At 45.3% G+C, this 10,568-nt stretch overlaps 1 non-coding gene across 1 annotated transcript; it reads right to left on the reverse strand.

Annotated features, from left to right (window-relative positions):
* Positions 1-5,107: 5,107 nt before the first annotated feature.
* Positions 5,108-5,214, reverse strand: LOC120093909 (U6 spliceosomal RNA). Its single transcript, XR_015626280.1, has one exon. It is a non-coding gene; the product is annotated as a U6 spliceosomal RNA (small nuclear RNA).
* Between the last annotated feature and the right edge of the window lie 5,354 nt (positions 5,215-10,568).

The following is a 10,568-nucleotide window of genomic DNA, read 5'->3' on the forward strand; positions in this document are numbered from 1 at the left end:
TATGGATCCTACAGAAGCCTGTTATCCTGGGGAAAGTCTTCTTAACAGTCTAATGGAGGGTATAAACTAAGATAGACTGAACTCAGAACTCAGGCTACATCATTCCTAAGTGGGTTACTCAAGACTGGCATACGTGAGCCATTCTGAAAGATCTTATGTCCCCTGGGAAATGTTCTCTTCAGATGTTTCACAAGGTAGCAAATAATCTACTTGGTCTGAGAATATGTTTGTATGGAGACTTGACCAGTCTCAGAGATGCTGGGATAGATAAAGGCAGCCCAAACAAGTGGCGACTGTCTGAGTTCCTGGGATGGGGCCATCCAAATGAATTGTCTTGCCTTATGAGTCAGACCCTTGAAGGCAAATAAGGGCTGATAGGATGTATGGAGGAGTACAAAAGAAGATGTCCTTCAAATTAAAAACCGAACAGCACATCATCCAAGGCAGGATCTGGGTCAGGAGGGTGTAGGGGTAGGAGACCACAGGTCAAGAGAGACCATAGTGTCATTGATTAGTTGGAGGTCTTGCCCTAACTCCATTTTATTCAAGCATGTCTTAGTCACTTTCTGTTTGTCTTTTGTTTTCAAGACAGGATTTCTCTACGTAGTCCTGGCTGTCCTGGAACTCACTTTGTAGACCTAACTGGTCTCAAATCAGAGATCCACCTGCCTCTTCCTTCTGAGTGCTGGGATTAAAGGTGTGTGACACCATGCCCAACTTTATTACTTTTTAATTGCTGTAACAAAGCACAACCAAAGCAACTTAGATAGTGTTTTATTTCAACCCCATGGTTCCAGAGGTTAGAGTGCATGAATATCAAGGTGGGGAGCATGGTGGCAGGTGGCCAAGGCGGGCGGGTGGGCGGGCAGGTGGCAGGCACTGCACTGGAGGCTAGTTGAGAGTTCGCATCTCAATCCAAGAGAGAAATGGGAATGACGAGGACTTTGAAACCTCATAAACCTATCCCTGATGACACACCTCCTCCAACAAGGCCACACCTCCTAATCCTTCTCAAACAGTTCCTCCAACTGGGAACCTACAACTGGGAAGTAGTTGAATGCTTAGAGAGGCTATTCTCATTCAAACTACCACATTCCACTCTCTGGCTCCCATATTATAATGCAAAATGTATTTAGTCCCAACTTCAAAAATTCCCATAGCCTTATATAGTGTCAACGTTGTTTAAAAGTCCATAAGTCTCTTCTGAAACTCAAAGTAATTGTAACCCCTACCACCACCATTAAAAAAAGCAAATTATAAACTCCCAACATACAATGGCAATATATTACCATTAGAAATGAGGGGAAGGGGGTATAGTGAGGAAATAATGGACCCAACAAAACCAAAACCCAACAAGGCAAAGATTTCTCTGTGCATCCTATCTGCCAGTATTTGCCTTCAAGGGTCTGACTCATAAGGATCTGACTCCAAACCTTGTTGGTGCATGTCTGATGTCAAATGGTTCTCCCCTTACATCTTTGCTGACTGCAACACACTCCCCTCTCTTGGGCTGATTATACTCCCTGTCTGTGGCTCTTTGGTAGACATTTCACAACTCTGGGATCTCCACCATCTTTGGGTCTCTAATGCATTTCAATCTTCGCTTTCACAGCTTCACCAGAGGGTCTCTCCAGGCCTCCATGTGGAGCCTCCCCTGCTACCAGCTTGGCCTCTGGCTTTTCTTAACTAAGAGGCATCTTCCACAATCCCTTTACATATTACTCTTGATTCCAAAGGCAGAACCACATGGCCAAAGCACCAATGTTTTGCTGCCTTGATGGGAGGGAACATGCTTCTTCCTTGAATTACATTTGGAAACATTTTGATGTGTCGTTGCTTTTTTAGCAACAGGAAATTCCTAAGGCCTTTCCTTTTCACAAGTTCCAGGATGAAGTGAACAGGCTCTTGCCTTGAGAGCCGGGGCCCTTTACTGCATTCTGCTTCCAGCCACTTCTTCTCGTCTCTTTGAGCATAGGCCTTGGCTACAACTTTAAATTCCCTGATGCTCTTTCTCCTCGTCAAACTGTACATTTTTAAATTTCTTTTTGCCCTGCTTTCTCCTTTTCATTATAGACCTGCATTAGAGTGATCATAATGACAGAACAACAAAGTCAATAAATAGTAGGCTTCTTAAGATCTCCTCTGACAACAAAATTATTCTAACAAAGGCAAAGAGAAGACACAATCTTTGCCAAAATATCACGAGAATGGTTTCCAGCCCAGTTACTAATAGTATTCCCCTCTGATCTTGTGAGCTAGCCCTCCCATGGCCCACGTTGTTCTCAGCACTTTGATCTTCCAAGCTCCTACTAGGATGACCCATTAAGCCCCACTTAGAGCATTCAACCACTTTGCTCACACAAAGTCCTAATAGTCTTCCACATTGCTCCAAAAGAAAATGGCCGTGTCTATCATAGCAATAGCCCACTTCTTAGTACCAACTTCTTAGTTATTTTTCAATTACTGTAATAGAACAACATGGCTAAAGCAGTTTATAAAACAAAGCATTTAACTTGAGTTACAGAGTCCACGGCCATCATGGCAGACAGCACAGCAGCAGCCAAGCAGGCCATGTTGCTTGGAGCAGTAGCTGAGAGCTTACATTTGATTCTGTTATGAGTCACATTCAGTTTAAGGCTGGGAAGGAGAGACTGAGTCCAGATACCATTTGATCTCAAGGTTTATTCACTACAATGACAAGAATCAATCCATATCACTCACACACACACACACACACACACACACACACACACACACACACACACACTACTTGACTCAGAAGCAAGCATCAGAGAAGGTCACAGGCAAGTCTTGAGATCTGTCAGTCACTTGCCTGTGTCTCAGGTGGCCGTTCAGAGAGCAAGACAGCATGATGGTCTTCAGTGCCGCAGGCAGCATCAAGGCGTTCTGACTGCTGGCTGCGAGCCTCTGTTTTTATTTGCTTACAAGGGCATAGTCACACTCTAACCAATCACATGCTAGCATTACATCATCTCAGCATTACATCATGAGTTATTACTTCATTCTTACCTACTATACACAGCTGACTGCTCATCTATGTAACATCCAACTCTTATCTGCTACATGCACTCTAACTGTTCATTGCTCTAACATCCGACTGGGTCCCGATCTTATTTTTTGTTTACATGCACTCTACAGATTCACAAGTACAAGACAGAGAGAGAGAGAGATAACTGGGAATGGTGTGGGCTTTTGAAACCTCAAAGCTTGCCACCAGTGACATACCTCTTCCAAAAAGGCTGTGCCCTCTAATGCTTCCCAAATAGCTCCATCAACTGGGGACCACGTATTTTAATATATGTCTATAGGGGCCGTTTTCATTCAAACCACCACAGAGCCCTCTGAAGTCCCCACATACAGTTTTAGGGGCTGGAATATTCTCTCAATCTCTGCCATTTAAGAACCAGAACAGTAGGCTTTCGTGTCCCCTTCTTGTCTCTGTTTTAAGTGGGTTCTGTTCTTGACTAGGAAAATACATGGTATCTTTAAGATGTATCAGGACTGGTGAAGCATTTGTGGCCCAGCCTAAAGTTTCCCAATCCACTCATCATTATTCTCCACCAGAAGTAAACATGAGTTCTCCTTTATGGGAGGAACCAACTATACCTGGCATTGGGAGAGGATGTGTATGCCTAGTAGGGGGAACAGTTTCAGGTACTATTGGAAAAGGATGAGGACTCATTCCCATTTTAAGGCAAGAGAAAGCATTTTTGGAGTTGGCCAAATACTCCTCAAAAGGTTAGGATGAGGCTAGGCATTAAGCCAGGAGAAAAAGATAATCAGGATCCCATATCTACAAAGAAGATGACCATATACTGTCCTGATTATAAGGATGCCCAGTGCTCTACAAGTTGCTCTGTTATGATAGGAGCTTGGAGAGGGTACCTTGGTGTCTGCCAATGTTCAAATGAGGGATGTGATCTTGGGCCATGGAGCTCTTGGGACCTTCCTAGTGATTTCCTCTGCAATTAAAACAGGTTTGGGCAAGGGTCTCTTAATGGCCCTTTCCTTTTAGGGGGGATCCCTTGCATAAGCACCCCAGCTAGCCACAGAGAAAACATTCCCCAGAACAGCCTTTTGGGATGGCCCTCCCTTGGGTGACTCTCATGATGATCTATGGGTCTGGCTTCCTTTGGCTTTGTTTCGAGGTCTAATTTGAAATGATGTGGTGCTTTGAATCACTTGGTTCAAGCTCTTGCCTGATTCACCCACCAGCTTTATCTGTTTTCTGCAGATATGTGGGGCAGATTGGGTCAGGCACTTGTCTCTCAGGGGAAACCTCCTTCAAAGAACCTGGGCCCTTTCGAGTATGTTTCCTCATTATTTTCCTAAATCTCTGGAGGAAAATACTAGGACGTTTCTTCTTCTGTGGCAGACGGAAGCCAGCTGAGAGTGGCTGGACTTTATCCTTTCTCCACCTTAGCATCTCCATTATGCAGTCAATGCTGCGTCCTACCATGGGTTTCCACCTAATCTGAAGTATTCTAAGAGTACCACTTGTGCGTCAGTAGGGTTCACTACATTAGAACCATTGCTGTGGGAAATATGGACTCATTGCTCATGCAAGTTACCCTCCAGGGTTGGGCTCTGGTTCCTCCAAGTTAATTCACAGAGGGCTTTTAGTTGCTGGAAGGCCTGTGAATACAGGTCTGGATATTTATCCAAGTCTCTAGTATACTTTTTTTTACACTTCTTAGTTCTGAAAGCCCCAAGACAAAGTTGGGGTCTTCTACTCCTGTTCTAACTTCCTATAAAGAGAGTATCCTTGGTACCTCAAGGTGAGCTCTAGGAGGCCCTGGATGAGCCTCTGAGGGTCCCTAATATAAGGAGGGGCATTATCTGTAAAGGAGATGAAGTGGGGTATGGGGGTTCAAGAGCATTTAGAAGAAGAGGAGGGGATGAAGGTAGAGAATCAGGGATGATAAAGGGAAGGACCCTTGACATTTAAAGAAGAAAGACCATGGCCAGCATAACATGTCTGACTGGAATTTCCTGACCAATTCAGGGTGCTTTGAGGCCAGAGGTTAGCTCATATAAAGCACCTCCAACCACTTTCTTTCCCTTTTGTACTTAGAGGGTGTTTTTTTTTAATATGGAATGCTTCATGAATTTGCCTGTCATCCTTGCTCAGGGGCCATGCTAACCTTCCTGGTATCGTTCCGATTTTAGTATATGTGCTGCAGAGGCGAGCACAGAGGGTGGTGTTATAACGAAGGTTCTCCTGGAGTGGTATGCTGCCTAGCTTTTAAGTCAACTTGACACTGTCTAGAGTCATTTGGGAAGAGAGAACCTTAGCTGAGAATTCTCCCACCAGACAGGTCTGAAGACAAGTCTGTGATGTATTTTTTATTTATTTATAATTGATGTGGGAGGACCTCGTTCACTGTGAGCAGTGCCACCCCACTCCACCCCTCGGGGATATTGGTCTTGGATGCTATAGGAAGACATACTGAACAAGCCCCGGGGTGTAAGTTAATAAGAAGCACTGGCCTCTGCATCAACTCCTGCATCTAGGTCATCTAGGTCCCTCTCCTGATTTCCCTCAACAATGGTGTGACCTGGCTTCCTCCAGTTGTTTATGGTCAGGATGTTTTACCACAGCACTAAAAATCCTAAGAAAACAGGTGGCTGTTTCTCATTGTTCCCCAGGGAGGCCTTGAAACCAGGCTCCTTGGCAAAACAAAACAAAACAAAACAAAACAAAACAAAACAAAACAAAACAACAACAACAGCAAACCCAACAGACTCCTTTGCTTGGGGTTTGGGGGATCTAGTGCTTGCCAGGCAGCCCAGTAGAAATCTCTAAAGAATCCTGGAATTCTCTTGTCCCATTTGCAGTGACGGACAGAAGTCCTGGATAGGTTGTCCTTTCCCCACACACATTCTCTAGGGAGCCTATCCGCAGTGGCAGCTCCGCTGACCACAGGGAACAGCGAGTGCAGGAAGAAGTCAAACCAAGTAGTAGGGGCTTCATAGCTCTGCCCCTATCTGCTTTCCTTTTCTATCCAGGAGACTCCTGCCTGCAGGGCCTGCCTCCCTAGTCCCCTGGAGTTCTTCAAATATCTCTGATAGTACCATGCCTCAAAACAAAAGATTTGTCATTGGATTGCCCCGTAAAGCAGCAGAATCTCACTGCCCTTAAGTTTGTGAGATTTTGTCTGAAAAAGAAATGTTAGTTTGTGAAATGAAATGCTGTGCTGGTTCATTTCAACTGTCAAGCTATAAATGTATGGGAAGAGGGAGCCTGAGTTGAGGAAACAGCTCATTGGCCTATAGGCAAATCTGTGGGGCCTGATGCTGACTGATGTGGGAGGGCCCAGCCTACTGTAGGCAATGCCTGTGGTCCTGAGTTGTGTAAAAAAAAAAAAAAAAAAAAAAAAAATGAACTAAGCCAGTAAAAAGCATTTATTCCTGGCCCTTGCGTCCGTCTCCAGGTTCCTGCCCTGACTTTCTACATCAATAGACTGTTAAGCTGTAAAGGTAAAACAAGCTTCTTCCTCTCCCAGGCTGTTTATGTCATGGTGTTTATCATAGCAGTAGAACGCAAGCTAGACCAGCCCTGGTGGCTCACGCCTTAAATCCCAGTGTTGTTTACTTGTGTTATCTCTTTTGTAAACTTATAAGCTACAGGAAACCACCCCAGACCTACCTCTCATGGACCAAATAGACTCCATCTAGATAAGTACACCTGCCTAAAGTTTCCACTTACTACCTATTCCAAAGGGTGGGATTCCTCTGGGTTTCAAATGTACATCTAAAATAAAGAAAATTTTCTTTCTTCCAAATGCACTTAATCTTATTCTCTACCTATAATAAATATACATGTATGTTTCAGCATCTTTTCAAGTCCGGGTGCTTACTACACCCAGGACAACTCCAGAGAAGTGACCTCCAGATGTTCAATCTCCTCTCACAGACACAGATGCTTCTATTGGACCTGTTCCTTCTGACCTTTCCTCAGATGGTTCCACAGACCCTGGACAACAAGGAAACGGCCAACTCTAAGACTGGACAAACATCTCATACCCGCTTTTCCAGGTTCCCTAGAGACACGTCGCCCCATAGCAAGCAGGAAGTAGTCAGAGATCACGGCGACCCTATTCCTGCTCCACCATCGCCTTTCTAATTTTTCTTTTTTAATTAAACCAAAACGAGGGAATGTTGGCATTCCATCTAAGCCCCACACCTACAGTTACCTGGCAACAGCCAAGTATATCTGACTCACTATAAAAGGGGCTGCTTGCCTCCTCTTTATTCTCTTGCCCTCTTGCCCTCTTGCCCTCTTCACCTTTGTCCCGTCTGTCCCCATTCCCCACACCCCACTTCTCTCCATGTGCTCATGGACGGCCTTTACTCCTCTCCTCTTCTACTCTTCTTCTCTCATTAAACCTTTCCACAAGGAGCCATGCTGGCTTGGTGTGGTTTGTCTGGACGAGAGCCAAGATTTCTACCCCAACACCCAGCACTTGGAAGGCAGAGGCAGGAAGGTCTTTAAATTTGAGGCCAGCCAGGACAGTCATGGCTACAGAGAAACCTTGATCCTCTAGAAGAGCAGTCAGTGCCCTTAACTACTGGGCCTTCTCTTTAGTCCCAACTGCAGTTTTAACCAGTCTTTGCTGACACAGCTTCTCTTCTGGAATTCTTGTCCATACTAAGTTACCAAGTAAGTAACTTTTTGTCAGCTGTCTTCTGTCTGCTTGACAGCATTCAGCACATGATACGTGATTTATTGTTTAATATGTATATCTTATGCTTTAGAAATTAATATGGATTATAAGACTTATGATCAGTCCTAAGCTCATAAACCATTTGCCAGGTGGGCAGTGTGTACGCCTGTAATCGCAGCATGAGGGAAACAGAAGCAGGTGGATCTCCGAGCTCAAGGCCAGTCTGGTCTACTGCATGATTTCCAGAACAGCTATGGCTACACAGAGAAACCCTGTCTCAAAAAACCAAAGAAGAGAAAGGGAAGAGGAGGACAGGAGAGGAGGAGGAAAAAAAGAAGAAAGCAAGCCAGACAAGCATCCTTATCCCCAGGGACCATCAGACATAATGGGTCCCTGGTAAATCCGGTGAGTAGATGACAGAACACAGTCAGCTACACTAAGAACAATATATGCCTCAAGCCTTAATTCCTTTGGTATTGAGAAGTAGTAAGGTTGGTAAGGCAGGTAATGGTCGAACGAATACACTGAGAGAAAATGGGACGTCCGGGTCTGGACAGGGTCCTAGAGAATGATGAGCTGGAGGGGGTACATCTCTCTTGGATCTTTCCTGCCCAGGCTTCCATTAAAAAAGACACCCAAATGTTCAGTTGGACTGGGCATTTTAGGGTTAGGATAAAAGTTCTCCGTCTGGAGGGTGGGTCGGTGGCCTTTTCCTTAGTGATGGCACCAGTGACTCTTAGCTTAGGGGTGGTGGTATGACCTTGTCCCTGGTTTAAATCTATTCAGCTGTATGAGGTCAGAGTTTTTAATCTCCAAAGATTAGTCCCTTACTCCTCCTAGTCTCCAAAGAAAATAAAGGGGGCAGATTGGGGGAGTCGGCTGCACTGACTGTGATGGAGGAAGTGTCCCCTCCTTTTGTGAGGTTGCTTGGGATACCAGATGATCACGGTCATCTCTGAATCCTGTTGGAGTTTTCAGTCAGGTATACAAACCTTGAGGCCTTCAAATCCCGAAAGGAGAGTAAACTAATACGGTAATGGCAATGGCTGCCACCAAATTGTCACCTGACCACCGGGTGTGTGCCTCAAGAGACCAACAAAGCAGAGAATTCTGGGCTGTCCCCAGGACTTTAGATCAGCTCACTGCTTGGCGATACCCTCTCCACTTGCTGTCTGTCCACCCAGGCCTCACCCTGTGCTTTGCTCCTTGTTTCTATAGCCCTGAACCTCTGAACTCTGCTGGGCCTGCGCCTGCCTCTCTGCTCTGAGTTCTCAGTAGCTCTTCAACAGGGTTCCTAACATCTTTCCTAACCCACCAGAGAGACTGTGGAGAACTGTCTTAGGCTTAAAGACCATCTTTTAAGGTTCATTCCTGTTTATGATTAAGCCTCTGTTTCTCCAGGGTCAGGCTAGGCTGCACCTGTAACCATACTAAGGTCACTGCCAATGGTTCTTTCTGGTCTACTTGTTGCAGGAACCACAGTCATGTCTTTGTTTCAGGATGTAACATCCCCCTTGCAACTATATCTTTGTTTCGAAGTGATTGTTAAGGCTGCCCTGTTACTACAGCCTTGCGATCACGTGTTGCTTTGTTTCAGGAGGTCATTATGGCTAACTTGTTCTGCTTCTGTTCTGTTCCTGTAACCCAGTACCTGTTTTGCCCACCAAATCCCCTCCTTGGAAATCCCCTACCCCTGAGCTATAAATAACCTAGTCTTCTGAATCACGTCCAAGGCTGATCTCTCAAACCCTGCCTTAGGGAGAGGCAGCCCGTGTACATGAATTTAAGTTTTGCTTGAATTAATTGCTTGCTTGCTCTAGTTTGCCCACGATAGTTTGGGTCAGTGTTCTTTCTCCTCCCATCCTTGGGATTAGCAACTTCACCTCCATCAGCTCTCTTCCTCTGCTCCAGCAAGGCACCCTTAAACTCCTTAAACATTGCTGCAGGCTTTATAAAACCTTATCATTCTGTAGTGTGTGTGTGTGTGTGTGTGTGTGTGTGTGTGTGTGTGTGTGTTTCACAGTCTGATGTGTGACCTGAGAATTAATGAGAATAAAAGAATCTGTAAAGAAAATCAGGACTACTTGGCAAATTACAGTCAACAAAGCAAACGTAACTTGTAAATTTACTGTCATTCAATAAAATTCTACTTTGTTGACCAATATAAATGAGTCCATCTATATTTCTAGTAAAACAGGTTCGTGGTAAGAGCCTGTGGAACACTCAAGTCAGACTGGAGCCACTCAGTACACCAGAACCCCAGAGAGTCTACAAGAGTAGCCTGAGCTAGCCCTAACCATTATATTAGGCAGGAAAGCTCCCCTTTATGGCCTCCAGCTCCATTTCTGGATGAGGATGTGGGCACAACCCTGATCAGGCCCATGGACAGAGCTATACAGTTCCCGCCATGACATAGCATTTTCTGTCAGCCATGGGGAAAATGATAGTAGTGGAATTAATTTTACATATTCCAATATGTCCAAAATATCTCCCCATGTATGAAGTATTTCAGAGATTGACCAGAAGAGCCCTGTGGCCAGTGAGAGCAGAGGAGCTGTCTGGAATGTTGCTGACCTACCTGCCCTGGGGCTCTTGTCTAAGGAGGATGGGCTTGGCCCTGGGAACTGAGCTTGGTGAGGCTCAGGATTCCAAGTAGAAGAAAACTTCCTCCAGTTTGTGGTCCCTAGAGCCTTTCACTGGCCAAGCTGGGGGAGAAGGCAGAGGAAGGAAGATTGCAGCCTTAAAGCCCAGCCCTGAGGCTCTCCTTCAGCCTACACAGCTCTCTGGGACTCCAGGCAAGGAGTGTCCTAGCTCCCTGTGGGCGGAAGCAGTGACAAGCGTAGGTTGCCGTTAGTGGGAGAACTGCTCCAGGCATATACA

The sequence above is a fragment of the Rattus norvegicus genome, chromosome 7 (genome assembly GCF_021556685.1).
Source record: "Rattus norvegicus strain SHRSP/BbbUtx chromosome 7, alternate assembly SHRSP_T2T, whole genome shotgun sequence".
In the NCBI taxonomy this organism is placed as follows: Eukaryota; Metazoa; Chordata; class Mammalia; order Rodentia; family Muridae; genus Rattus; species Rattus norvegicus.